Genomic DNA, 15,000 nt, shown 5'->3' with positions numbered 1-15,000 from the left:
TCCCAGTCAGACAGCCCTTTAAAGTGTTCATAAAGATCTTGAGGCAAAATTGGACAGGTTTTATCTTTACCACAACCATTCAGCATCTTCCAGTAAAGCTTTGGATTTTTGGATTTCATATTCATCAATTCCCCGTTAAATTTCTTCCTATATGCCCTCTGAGCTTTATATAATTCTTTCTTGTACTCTCTGCTTGTCATCTTTACGTTTTCAGCACATATCACATTTCTGTGTGTTTTGAGCATTTTCTTAGCTTTTAAATATTCTTGCCTTTTTTGTCTACATTCCTTGTTAAACCACACTGCCTTTTTCCTGGACATCAAGTTTTTTCCTGCTTTTCCTTTTTTGGGGGGGAATGTGGCCTTTGCGCTATCAATCATAATACTGCCAATCTCTTTTGTTATTTCATCCACTGTCATTTTATCTAAGTCACCCATCATATTATCCACTTTGCCTAAATGAATGTTTCCAATAAACTCATCTACTTTATCTTTATCCCATTTACCAATGTATGTCTGGTTTTCACTATTCAGTACTGTAGGTGCTAATTGGTCCATCACTGGACTGTCTGCCCGGTGGCAGTCAATTCCATGATTTCCCTCCAGGAGCACTTCCACTATACAGTGCTTATCAGAGAACAAAGAATCAAACTCATGTACACAGAAATGTCTTACCTTACTCAAAACAAATGGTGACCCTATCATGTAGTCAATAACACTACTATCAACTGTGGTTGGTTTCCCGACGTTTAAATCATCACCACATCTACCATTCAATATACAAACAGAAAGGTTTCTACACATTTCCAGTAGTGCAGTACCATAGTTACCGAAATCTCTGTGCACATCAGTTGACTCTCTCTTTAGTGGGATGTTAAGCATTTCCAGTTCCGCCCCACAACACAGTTTCTCCCCCAAATTTTCGTCTCGGTCCAGGTTATCACATTCTACTAGTACAACATCATCTCTTTCTTGGGTGTGGGCATTCATATCACCACATATTAGAAAATAGTGGTTTTCAATACCAATATCCAAAATAATGCGTGTTAACTCATCGAACATACCTACATTAGAATATCTCGTATTATAGGGGGGTATGTAAACAGCCAGTATAACAAGATCTTTATCATATTTGAATAGATGTCTATTTATTTTTAAGCATACACATAACTCACTGTTAGTCAGTTTCTGCACACACTTATCTATTATTTTGTTACTCACTGCCAACATCACCCCACCCGACCGCCAATTTGTAAGCTTATGGCGATTACTAACAAACATATGAAAACCCATTGCATTAAATTTTTCCAGCATCTCTGGTGTATCTATGTCGTCCGTTTTAGTCTCACTGAAGCACAATACATCATACTTTTGACATCGTTCAATAAAGTCAGGTGTCTCTATCTTACTTCTTATTCCGCAGACGTTTAAAGTAAGAATACGTAACCCAGGGTGGTCTGTTCTCCTCTCATTGTATGCCGTCTCATCTGTCCGTCCTCCGTATCTGTCCTATACGTCAATGCCAAAGAATGTATAGTCCACGTCATCATATCCAATCATAAACAGGTCGTCGGGAGTGTTAATGGTGACATATTGGCCATCCTTCTTACAGATAACTTTGCCGTCTCTAATAAACGTGTGTTGACATTTCTCCTTGGCGTGCTTGAAGAGCCTGTGTCTCATGCTTGTGAGATCGTCGCTGATGAAGATGTTCTTGTGCAATTCATTATCTTTCAGCACTGCTTTATTCCTCATCAGGTCCGCTTTTTTCCTCCTGCTCACAAACCTCACTATCGTTGGTCGGACCTTGCCTTGTCTTCTTGCGCCCCCCAGGCGATGCACCGTGGAGATGTCCTCTTCCTTGATAGTTGTACCTGCAGCCGCAGCAACTTTACACACCTTCTCCACTAGCTGATCTTCGGTCTCCTCGCCGGTCATTTCCTCTTCAATCCCGCTGATGCGGACGTTTTCTTTTCGGCTATATTGATCCAGTTCGTCTTCCTTGTATCTGCTGTCCAGGATGCTCTTGTCAAGTTTATAACAATCCACCGATGCCGCAAGTTGTTTCTGCACCGCTCTGACTATTGCCGGTACCGCTGCTTTGATAGTGATCAGCACGATTTTAGTTAAATCTTCAGTACCGAAGTTCTCTAGGATTGTGTCCGTTTCAGCTTCAATTGCTGCCACAATATCAGCGTGCATGGATTCATCCTGTCTCTCGCCTCTCATACTCCTAATCATGGTGTCCTCTTCGTCGCTTGTCTCATACCTGTTGGACAAAAACGCTCCATGTTTCGAGACCTTGTCTCTCTTGTACTTTGATGGTCCTCCTCAAGCTCCACTTTCCATATCAATGGCAGGCTTCGCGCGCCCGGGGCTGCTCTTTGTGTTAACTTTTTCGTTGTTCTCGGCCTCACGTCTCTTTGCCGTAGTATTGTTCACCTCTATCATTTTCGCCTTTTGATTGTCTTTCGTGCTCGAGTTGCCATCAGTATTTTGGCTTCCAGAACGCAAACCACCTTTGACTCGAGTAGACGCCGTTCCCCCTCGTGAAGAAGACGCCATTCCACCACGCTCAATCCAGATTGAATACACTCAAACGTACATATAAGACAGGCTAACAGTTACGACAGAAAGTATCTGGTTGTCCTCCAATCTGCCTTGGGCACAAATTAGTCCTTTAGTCTTACGCTTTATCAGTCATTTTCAGGAAATCAGCTCAATTTGTTTCACGAGCTCAAACCAGCCACACGTTCACTGCCAATGACGTGTTTTTACGTCAAACAAAATCCAACCGTTCACTGCCAATGACGTGTTTTTACGTCAAAAAAATCGATTTTGTTTTTTTGACGGTGGGATGTGCATCTAACCCTTTTACATCTCTTATATAAGTATTGGACGTGTACAACGTGTACAACCCATTCCACCGACCCACTAAGTGGCGACAGTGCTTTCCTGACTAGAGGAAGGCAAGCAAAAAGCAGTGTGACTGAAGCCATTCTCATGAAAATGGATTGGCGAAAACGCTTTCGTTTTCGCGCTGATTGCTGGCGGTGCGGGATTGCAAATTTGCATAATAGATTACGGGTGGAACACACTTTGAAACACGCAGCATAAATATGACCAGAATCGCAAAAGCTTCATCAAAGCTCTCAACCAAAACTCCAAGAAGCGAGCGAGTCCATCCAGACTTCCTCAAAGAGCGGCCGCGCAGACAGGCACAGCAGCAGCAAAGCAATGAGACTGGTGACGCGAGGTTACAGCAGCAGCAACGAGCTTGTGACACGGCCGCTGCAGCCAAGAAGACACACACGGAGGGAGGAGTTGGAAGCAGAGGGGGGTTTCCTGCTGTTATGGAGGAAATTACTGTTCAAAACTATTGTTTAGATGTCTGACGTCTTACTGATGCCAAAAATGAATGGTTAAAGTGACTGTTCTATCGAATTTCACAAAAAGCCGTTTATCTCTGAATAATTTTTCTGACGCTGAAACCATGCTGTATTCAACTGCTAATGCTTACATAACTACTAACTCTACAAACTAACTCTTTTAGACAGAGAAAGCACACATTCTATTAGTTATTTTGAGATATTGTGTGTTCACAAAATCTTAGCAGAAAAGAATCCTCGGGTCTTGAAAGATGAGCCAGAATCCTCAAAAAAAACCTCTGGCAGAACCTACGTACAGTAAAAAAAAAACGGCTGGCAGTGAATGTGTTAAATACGGATTCTCACTGAGAGCAATGCTCTCTTTTTCAGGAGTGCCCTGTTCACATTCACACACACATTCACACCTGGAAGCTGACCAGTACAACCACAGTCTGATCTGTTGGCCACTGAGCAGCTCCACTGGAGCGGTTGGGGTTAAGGGCCTTGCTCAAGGGCACCTCAGTGGTGGTAATGAGGGAGGGGCAAGCGCTGCCTTTTCACTTTCCCCACCCAGCTTTATCCTGCTGGTCCCGGGGATTGAACCGACGACCTTCTGGTCACAAGCATGCTTCTCTAACCGTTGGGCCACCACTGCCCCAATAACACTTACAACTTTAACACAACATGCATATTATATATTAAACTCTTCGGCTACATTAAGCTACATTATGTAACTTGTTAGCTGAAATTTTGGTGAAAAAAAAGCCCGCTTATATCGGTATCGGTTGATATCGGTTGATATCGGTATCGGAAATTAAGAGTTGGACATTATCGGATATCGGATATCGGTGAAAAAGCCAATATCGAACATCCCTAGTTACGTTACATTATGTTACGTTATGTTACACTGGAGCATAGCCCCTTTTGGAACTGTGTTGGCATTATGACGTGATCACTATGATCATTATGAGACGGTAGACTCTTGTGCTGCTAAAACCCCAGCAGTCGAGATACACATGTATATTTACAAGTGTCACACAAACATGTCAAAGCCACCTACCAAAGCAGAAGGGTTCATTGCTTCTCGCCGGTGGGGTTTGAAAGCACGGCGCTGCTAAGAAGTGCCTCTTTTTATCCGAATTATGTGCCGTGATATTATTTATTATTATCATATACAAGACAGAAGGATTGGTATAATTCAAGTTATTTATTCGCAGCGTCGAGCTTTCAAACCCCGCCGTCGAGAAGCAATGGACCCTTCTGCTTTGGTAAGTGGCTTTGAAACGTTTCTGTGACACTTGTAAATACGCGCGTGTATCTCCGATTTCGACTGCTTGGGGTTTATAGCTAGTTACTGGACAGCTGCTATTAGTGTGTGTGTGTGTGTGTGTGTGTGTGTGTGTGTGTGTGTGTGTGTGTGTGTGTGTGTGTGTGTGTGTGTGTGTGTGTGTGTGTGTGTGTGTGTGTGTGTGTGTGTGTGTGTGTGTGTGTGTGTGTGTGTGTGTGTGTGTGTGTGTGTGTGTGGACAGAGGATGACTAACTCTCCTGCATGCGTTTGTCACAGCCGTGAGCAGACAGCTGGCAGACGGTGCACAGGAGCACAGCTCTTCTTCTCTCTCTCTCTCTCTCTCCATCCTCCCTCATTCAAACCTTCCCCGCTCGCCCAGCTTCACACTCCCTCCTTTTCACTGCAGTCAGTCAGCTGCCATGACCTGGCAAACTATTCTGACAAGGCAGGATAGACAATGTATTAAAAAAAAGCTTAAACCAAGCACCTAAAGTCTCAAATCAGTGTTTCTTCTTCCTACAGTTCGTACAGTTGGATGTTTTCAGCCTCATGTGCAGAATGATCTGTGCAGAGTTTGACACTAGAAGGATGTTTCCACAAATGTCTGCTGAAAGTGGAAAGTTTTCCTGAACTCTGAAAAGGTTGTTTTCAACAAGCATGATTGGTGACATCACAAATACTGGAGCCAATCCTTGTGTCCAGTATTCAGCAGTTAAAGTCCCAACACATTCTCACTCCCAGAATGGTCAGGAACCCTTCTTGTCCTCACTTTGTTGTTGCGTTGTATGTTCTGATTGGCTAATTAGGTTCTAGATAACCCTGATTGATTGCTTTGAATATTTTTTAAAGAGGGAGAAGGAGGGGAAGTTAAGGATTTTAACAAGATAATATAAAGAAATTGTGTGGTAAAAACCGGATCAGACAAATTATTCAGAGTAAAGTATTTGATATACATCTTGAAACACTTTAGGGGGTATTTTGGTGCGGGGGGGGGGGGGGGGGTCATTATACAATAGTACAGTGCTTCTCAATGTGGAACACCAGGGGTCCTTGAGGGGGGTCCCCCACAAACTGATGCATTTATTGAACACAATTAAAGAATGTAGAATAATGTCTGTTTTGATCATAGTTTCACTGTCTCACTGTTATCTCTCCAAAATAAAACATATTCTCAGAGTTGGAGACAAAATCTCATCAAATGAGGGTCTGTGGTCCTAATGTGGATTAAATGAGGGGTCCTTGATGGAAAGAGGGTGAGAGTCACTGGACATACTGGATGTAATATACATTAGTACAGAATCATCAGCATATCATCATGTCAAATGGTTCCAGTTGTGCCTGACCAAGGTGGGGGGGGGGGGGGGGGATGCGAGGGAGCCGCCCCCCAGTTGGGAGGAGCGATGCTGGGACCCGGAGTCAGGAAAGTCCCCTGCTTTCCCATTTGTCTTTATGTTGCAGCAGGTCGGCTGAATGAATGTTACTGTCCGCTTAGTCATCATTTTCCCTCTTCACATTTCAGTCAAAAACATCCATCCACTCCTTTTCTTTTGGCTTCCAATACCTTCAATATTCAATTCATTCGTCATAGATTTAACCATTTATGGCATACATGGAAATACAGTTATGTTTGGCGTCGAAGGCTCCGCTCTTTACAGAAGATGCTCCTCCCTGAACCCGGCCCAGCAGCAGCATCAAGCTACGCCGAGCAGGGAGGGCCGTAAAAATCCCCCCCATGGGGATAAAAGATTCCAGGTTAATTTAAAGCCATAGTGAGTAAGAGAGGGAGCCTAAGCAAGACATGGAAAACATGTTCACTTTTTGAGCCATGCAGACTCTATAGCGCTAGAATACATGATTAGCCTTTTGAGCCATGCAGACTCTGAGCTAGAAAGGTAGAGGCTGGGGTGGTGGAGGCAATGCAATTGCCAGCAGCAACGGTGTGAAGCAGCGTAGGTGGAGCAAAGATCAGAGTGAGAGGAGGCCACATTTAAATGGACCGGCTTCTTGTGAGAATGGCTGTGATTGGTGAATGAAATCCAATCAGCGGCTGACAGCTGGATACGGCTAGGGCGTATAGCGTATGACTTCCGTGTCTCAAATGAACTATAACGCGAGGCTTCATTATCTTCAAATTTGACCATTTTCATGACAAGAAACTACAACAAATTCCATGGGACTCAGTGTTTCTGTCTTTTCTCTCAGAATTCTATGTAACGTTCCAAGTGTGTGTGTGTGTGTGTGTGTGTGTGTGTGTGTGTGTGTGTGTGTGTGTGTGTGTGTGTGTGTGTGTGTGTGTACCTGCGTATGTGTGGATGTACCTTTGTCAAAAACGTTACCTTGGTCGAAGACTTTGATGACTTTGGAGCTATATATGCACAAGGTGCGTGACAAAGGGATGATCAGACACGCCGTCGGAGTGAGAACGCGGGTGAAGAAGATCGAGGACCACTATTGGACGGTATCCAGACCTCAGCTTAACAAGCCACTTGTCTTCATTTAGTTTGTTAATGAATTCAAAGAGCCAGGCTGTAACTGTTGTATTTTAGCAGCTGGTTAGAACACACACAGCGATCTGTGTACACAAACACACACGAGCAGGGTCTAGACGTAGAGGGGTTTGATGTCGTGGGAGCTCTGTGGGGAGTAGAGGGAGGACAGTGGGGGGTGGTAGGAAAATAGGTTGCCAAGTCCGCTTATTGTACGCGATTTTGGGCTTGTTTTTATGTCAAGTCGCTTGTGAATATTGGTAGTCAGGGGATTTGAAAGTGTGATGGAGAGATGCGCACAAGTATTTTTTGCAAGTGCAAGACAAGTCTCAAGTCTTTGAGGGGCAAGTCCACATCAAGTCTCAAGTCTTTGAGGGGCAAGTCCAAGTCAAGTCTCAAGTCTTTGAGGGGCAAGTCCAAGTCAAGTCTCAAGTCTTTGAGGGGCAAGTCCAAGTCAAGTCTCAAGTCTTTGAGGGGCAAGTCCAAGTCAAGTCTCAAGTCTTTGGTCACAAGCCCAAGTCTCAAGTCAAGTCTGTGACTGTCTGTGTGATGACTTAAAGTGTGACTTGAGTCCAATAGTCTTAAGTCCAAATCCACATCTGGTGTGTTTGCTGCTGTCTCTCTCTCTCTCTCTCTCTCTCTCTCTCTCTCTCTCTCTCTCTCTCACTCTCTCTCTCTCTCGCTCTCTCACTCTCTCTCTCCCTTGCTCTGTCTCTCTGTCTCCCTCGCTCTATAGGCCTAAATAAAATAAGTATAACTAATAAATAAACAAACAAACCTAACATGCATCTGTGTTTTTTATTGTGGTAATTCAATAACAGAGCAGGCAGCTGATAATCCAAAAGCAGATACAATAGATCCTCATCCTACAATGTATGTTGCTTATTTTGCACTTGTTTCCAAATTATGGACCTATTTGCTTGTTTCTTGCGTGAGATCTGGCAACGCTGTTGGAGGAGAGGAGGGATGGGAAAATGGTAGCGTAGAGGAGCAGAGAGGAAGAGGAGGACAGCTGGACTGCAGACATCAAAGAGCAAACTTCAACTCCTCCGTTTCTCTCTGCTTCATCACATCTCTCTTGTTTTATTCAGCCTTTCCCACCCCTCCTTTTAATTACTCACCGGACATTTGTCTATATGATGCTGCTGCCAAGTCAAGTTTATTTCAGTGTTGGGGAAACTACTTTAAAACTGTAATTTATCTATACTCTCTCTTAAAAAGCTTGTCAAAGCTTGCCCTCGTGCCTCCTCTGGTCGATTGGGATGCCTGTTTGGGGGGAGGGGAACTGGGGGGAATAGGGTGATCCTCCCATGCACTACGTCCTGCCGGTACAAGTGCCAGAAGCAGCTGGCAAACCAGAATAAAAGGTTTACATGGTTCTTTGGAGTTATTGTATAGGCTATTTTGGAAATGCTTCAGGGTGTTTCCCCAGCAGGCACATTTAGCCATGATCTGTAGACTATTTAAGCATTACGTTGGTCCAGTCCCTCCTCGCCGTTCACAGAGCGGCGTCCCCGCTGCAGCCCAGCGGAGGTCCTCCTGTCCTGGGAGAGCCACTCACCCCGTGACCCCTCCCCCCTCCAGACACAACATGACCTCCAGCTGCAGCTTCCTGGGTCAGACAGAGAGGCGGGGGTTGGGGGTTGGGGGTGGGGGTTTTTTGGGATGGGGGGCACTAAAAAAGTTTTTCTCCCATTTTCCAATTGTACTTACTTGGCCAATTCCCTCAGCCCTAATATCTTTGCAAAGAGATACTTATGAATGTTGCATCATTGCTGTCTGATGAAAACCACTTAACTCAATTTTTTCATGATTTTTACTTTTGACTTTAGATGGAATATATCCATTCAGCGATGATATACAGGTTTACATACATACATAATTTATGAAGCACAGAATCCTTTCTACTCCTGACCTGCTGTGGTTCAATCAGCATATTTCGACTATACAAAGAAAGAGAGGCTTATGACCCTGCATATAGTGGGGCAGAGTAAAAGGGAGAGGAACTGGAAAATGGGTCATATGTGTTTGTGTGTGTGTGTGTGTGTGTGTGTGTGTGTGTGTGTGTGTGTGTGTGTGTGTGTGTGTGTGTGTGTGTGTGTGTCTGTCTGTCTGTCTGTATGTCTGTCTGTCTGTCTGTCTGTCTGTCTGTCTGTCTGTCTGTCTGTCTGTCTGTTTCTGGGTGTGTGTGTTTGTCTGTCCCACCTCTACAGCATAACTATGTGTAACTGCATCAAACTATTAATTATCTAAATAAAGCTATAATGTAACTTAATGTTTTCTCTGCCATGCGTTGCCACAGTGCTGGGGGTCTTTAGCTTTTTTATGGGTTAGGGTGATAATGCTTGGTCTGATCGGGGAGCCTACCCCTTTCTAAGGCATTATGAATAGTGGTTCTCGATATGTTTACTGTCTGTCAGAGGTTGAAGTGGGCTCAGTTTGAAAATGTCTAATATTATATTAAACTAGATGACATAAGGCATCCATTGGTACCAACTATTTCATGCTAGCTTGTCAGGCAGGTAGATAAATAACTCTCCAAAATTAGGCAAAGTTTCGGCGAGGTCTTCGGACTAGAATGTCCCTTTTATATATATATATATATATATATATATATATATATATATATATATATATATATATATATATATATTAAATAAAAGCCATCATCTCTGGGGGCACGGCCTAGTCTCAGGTCTTTTATAGCACCCAAATCTCCTAGTGCAATGTCACCTTCTAGTGAATCCCTATCTTGTGTAGATAGGCGGGGAAGATTAATTGATTAAAAAAAAAGATCATATTGGTCTACCGATATCTCACCTTGGGAGGTATAAAGGTCTTGGTAAGTTTTTTTAAAAGCTCTTTGATTTTTCTCTTCTCTGTAATCAGGTCGTTATTATCATTAAATTATACAGGGGATTCAATTTTGGGCTACAATTACTTGACCTTTCAACAGCTTGCCTGGCCTTTAACGTTGTTCATAATAATGCTGTTGAGTACAGAACATAGCAAATTCAGCTTTCTTTTGCAAGATACTGTTCACTTCCAATTTTAAGTTGCTCAATGTATTCCAAATTGCTTTTTTTTCTAAATTCATCAATCTTTCAATCTCGAGCTTCTTGCTAATTAAGGAGTGCTGAATAGGTCGTCCACTTAAAAATGCCTTAAATTCATCTCAGGTGGCTCACCTGGTAGCCCGCGTACCACGGAGGCTCAGTCCTCCGCACAGCCAACACAGGTTCAAATCTGACCCGACGCCCTTTGTCGCATGTCATCCCCTCTCTCTCCTCACCTTTCCAGTCTGCCTATACTGTCCTATCTAAATAAAGGCGGAAATATGTCTACGAGGTCAAGTTCTTCTGATAAACTATGACTGTGTTGCCCATTGAAGTGGTGGTTTGCCTAGAACCTGATTTGTCCAACTGGACATCTCTGACCTGGTTGAAGTCTCCTATTATATTTTGATTTCCGATATTTCTAATATTACAGACTTCATGAAAGAAATCTGGAGACACATTTGGAGCATAGATATTGATGATTGATATAGAGGGTTTTCACAGAATTGTCAGTCCTGACTATTGTCCTGTCAGTCCTGTTCTATTGTAGGCTACAAGCAAACACTGCAAAATGAAGTAATTGGCTGGGGGTTCCATATAGAATGTTTATCTTGTCAAGCTAAAACTGTCTATATTCAAGACTTAAAACAAAATGATCAAATTTGAATAGATGCACAAAATCTGAGCTATCAGCAGCTTCAATCAAAAGAGATATCAGTATCGACCTTTACAGTAAAAAAGAAAAGACAAAAATCGGTTACACTCTAGGCCTTAATTGGATTTTGAAAAAGTGAGTCAGTGCTTTTGGAATCTCAATTGTGTTTCCTGATTAACGTGTTTAATTAATATGAGATAAAATAATGAGTATTTTCTAAGTTTTGATTTCGTTTTGGGGTGTGTCTGAAACCTAACGCTGGCAAGGCGGGGCAGCAGCTGTCCCAGCAGTGTGTGTACGTGTGTGTGTGTGTGTGTGTGTGTGTGTGTGTGTGTGTGTGTGTGTGTGTGTGTGTGTGTGTGTGTGTGTGTGTGTCGGTGTGTGTCGGTGTGTGTGTGTGTGTGTGTGTGTGTGTGTGTGTGTGTGTGTGTGTGTGTGTGTGTGTCGGTGTGTGTGTGTGTGTGTGTCGGTGTGTCGGTATGTGTGTGTGTGTGTGTGTGTGTGTGTGTGTGTGTGTGTGTGTGTGTGTGTGCGCGTGCGGGTGCGCATGTGTGTGCGTGCGTGCGTGCATGTGTGTGTGTGTGTGTGTGTGCGTTGAGGTGGCAGAGGTGGATTTAAAGAGGGGTTGAAGTGTGCCAATGCAGGTGGTGGGGTGTAAGAAGGCGTTGAATTCGGGGAGTCAAGTTGCCTGCGTGTGTGTGTGTGTGTGTGTGTGTGTGTGTGTGTGTGTGTGTGTGTGTGTGTGTGTGTGTGTGTGTGTGTGTGTGTGTGTTTTTGTGTGAATGAACTTGAATGTTCAAGCATATGTGACCAAGATGTGAACTTACAGTGGCCATGAAGTGCAAATCACAATTGCAAATAGGAAAACAACAACAACAACAACAACAACAACATGACAAATAAGAAAACACTTAAAAAAGTTGAGCTGGGTACCTGCTGCAACACAGTCTCACAGACAATTGTAAAATAGCAATGTTTTGGACCAACGTTGGTATATTACAATTTTGGCTCCAAAATTGTAAAATGGTAACGTATGTTCATACGGGGGTGGACGTGGTTTTAGGTTTAGGGTTAGGGTCTGGGGAGAGGTTACGTTTAGGGTCTGTGGAGAGGTTATGGCTACATTTAGAATTAGGGTCTGGGGAGAGGTTACGTTTAGGGTCTGGGGAGAGGTTTAGGTAAACTTTAGAGTTAGGTTTGGGAAAGGTTAGAAAACTGAAAATCTCTGGAAACCACGCACCCCTATAACGTAGGGGAGGTCCGGGACGAATGAAGCACTTTTTGTTTTTTTTGTCATTGTGTAAAGATTGTTTCAGCTGGAGTTATAATATTTCCATGTAAGCAACCTACACATGTCCTCTGGCAATACCAACCGTAGTTTCGTTCCATGGGTCAATACATCAGACGTCATCAGATGGCAACCAGAAGCTGCGCAATGCTTAATTTGTCCCACAGTGAAGGGACAAATAAAGCACAGGCGGGGGACTAATGTAGCGGTTGTGAAAAAGGCACAAAAACAGCCAGGTAACAATTTTTTTCTGGCATTAATTCCTTCATCTTTTGGTCATCTATGAAACTAAGTATTATGAAATACATTTTAATATGTTATATGTTGCAAATTAATATAATTATAACGTCTATCTATATATTTTGCTGATGTGATGTGATCAATATTTTACCTCCCTTAAATGGCTTATCCAAAGAAATATTTGAATGTGTGCATTTTTTTGCCCTCTGTCCGTGGTCCTCTTCCTTATGCGAGGCATTGTCCTGCAAGCACAGATAAATGCATAGCCTATTCAAGGCAATTGGAGCAAAGTGCTTTATTTGTCCCCCGTGCGTTTCCCTGGATGAAAGCTAAGCTAGCACAAAGGATATGCTAACATTACACACAAAACAATCATTGAGCTGTAGTCTACCGATAGGTCTAACAGATGAATAGCGTTAGCAGCATTAAATAAATAAATTCCAACACGCTAATAGAAAAATACACAGTTTGCAATATTTTACTCGCGTCTGAAAATAAGACGAAAAGGCAACGTTTTTGCGGATATCTCCGCCATCCACTGACTGGCCGAGCTGAAACTTCACAGGAAGTGAGGTACCAGGAAGTGTAACATGGGGGGAAAGAATCGTCTTCCTGGGTTTTGTCAAAGATAGTATATGAGGACAAGCTAATTCCGTCCCCCTGCTTAATTCGTCCCGGACCTCCCCTACCTTACCATTTTACAATTTCGGAGCTGAAATTGTAACAAAGCAACTTTGCTATTTAAAAAAAAAATTGGGGAGATCCGGCTGACCTTTTCTGGTAATCTCTCAAGACAGATTTTCGATTAGCATGAAAATCTGTCGGCATGGTGCAGGAAAATCCTGATAATAGCGCTCCTAGCAACTTGTGGAAGAACGCAAGTTAGCTCGTCTGTTAGCGCCAAGTTGCTTTTGTAGCGCTGTTGCTAGTCAGACTGTAACACAGGAAGATATATAGCGGTTACGCAAATTGGCATAAAGGGGCACGGCCGAGAGCCTCAGCACCGAGTTCCGCTTGTTGTGACTTCCGATTTGTTGTGTTTTCTCTTTTGTTAATTTGATTTGCAATTTGCTTTTGTGTTCTGTTATTTGCCGTGTGCTTAGCACTCCACAATAGTGACATACACACACACACACATATGCCAACTCACACGTTCCTGGCGTGTGACACACTCTTTCACTTTCAATCTTACGCGCTCACTCTGCCCAGACAATTCTCACGCCAATTAAGACTGCGGTCGCCGGTCGCTGCAGTGCACGCCCGGTATAGCAGCAGCAAAGTCTCTCTCTCTCCCCCTCCTCTCTCTCATTCTCCCTCTCTCTCTCTCTCCCCCTCCTCTCTCTCATTCCCCCTCTCTCTCTCTCTCCCCCTCCTCTCTCTCATTCTCCCTCTCTCTCTCTCTCCCCCTCCTCTCTCTCATTCTCCCTCTCTCTCTCTCTCTCCCCCTCCTCTCTCTCATTCTCCCTCTCTCTCTCTCTCCCCCTCCTCTCTCTCATTCCCCCTCTCTCTCTCTCTCTCCCCCTCCTCTCTCTCATTCTCCCTCTCTCTCTCTCTCTCCCCCTCCTCTCTCTCATTCTCCCTCTCTCTCTCTCTCCCCCTCCTCTCTCTCATTCCCCCTCTCTCTCTCTCTCTCCCCCTCCTCTCTCTCATTCTCCCTCTCTCTCTCTCTCTCCCCCTCCTCTCTCTCATTCCCCCTCTCTCTCTCTCTCTCCCCCTCCTCTCTCTCATTCTCCCTCTCTCTCTCTCTCTCCCCCTCCTCTCTCTCATTCTCCCTCTCTCTCTCTCTCCCCCTCCTCTCTCTCATTCTCCCTCTCTCTCTCTCTCCCCCTCCTCTCTCTCATTCTCCCTCTCTCTCTCTCTCTCCCCCTCCTCTCTCTCATTCTCCCTCTCTCTCTCTCTCTCTCCCCCTCCTCTCTCTCATTCTCCCTCTCTCTCTCTCTCTCCCCCTCCTCTCTCTCATTCTCCCTCTCTCTCTCTCTCTCTCCCCCTCCTCTCTCTCATTCTCCCTCTCTCTCTCTCTCTCTCCCCCTCCTCTCTCTCATTCTCCCTCTCTCTCTCTCTCTCCCCCTCCTCTCTCTCATTCTCCCTCTCTCTCTCTCTCTCTCCCCCTCCTCTCTCTCATTCTCCCTCTCTCTCTCTCCCCCTCCTCTCTCTCATTCTCTCTCTCATTCTCCCTCTCTCTCTCACTCTCTCTTGCGCACGCACACGCGGTGCACGCAAAGTGAGTGCGGCGACAATCCCCCCGCCACTCGCATCTCAAATCATAAAACATTGGCTAATTGACACAATGCACTAACCATCCACCAAGGATTACACAGACATTTGAATGGCAGAAAGCTGTTCAAGATGACTCAGTGCATTTGTGCGTGCGCTCATGTGGAGAAGAGATGAGTGGAGAGACAGCCCCGCCCGGTCTCAGCTTCAGTCAGAGAGAATCAACCCCTCAGCAGTGAGTGATGACAACACACAGATTAACATATTGGGCACCAATCAGAGTCGGAGAGTAATTGAGACCCCTTTTTGGCCATAATGCTGTACGTTTGCCCGTCATCTTTGTCACTGTTGTGGAACAGTTTATGCCAGTAGTTCTCAAAGTGGGGTCCGGGGACCCCCAGGGGTC

Source organism: Poromitra crassiceps, assembly GCF_964638095.1.
Source record: "Poromitra crassiceps genome assembly, chromosome: 3".
Taxonomy (NCBI): Eukaryota; Metazoa; Chordata; class Actinopteri; order Beryciformes; family Melamphaidae; genus Poromitra; species Poromitra crassiceps.
This window is presented reverse-complemented; position numbering follows the sequence as displayed.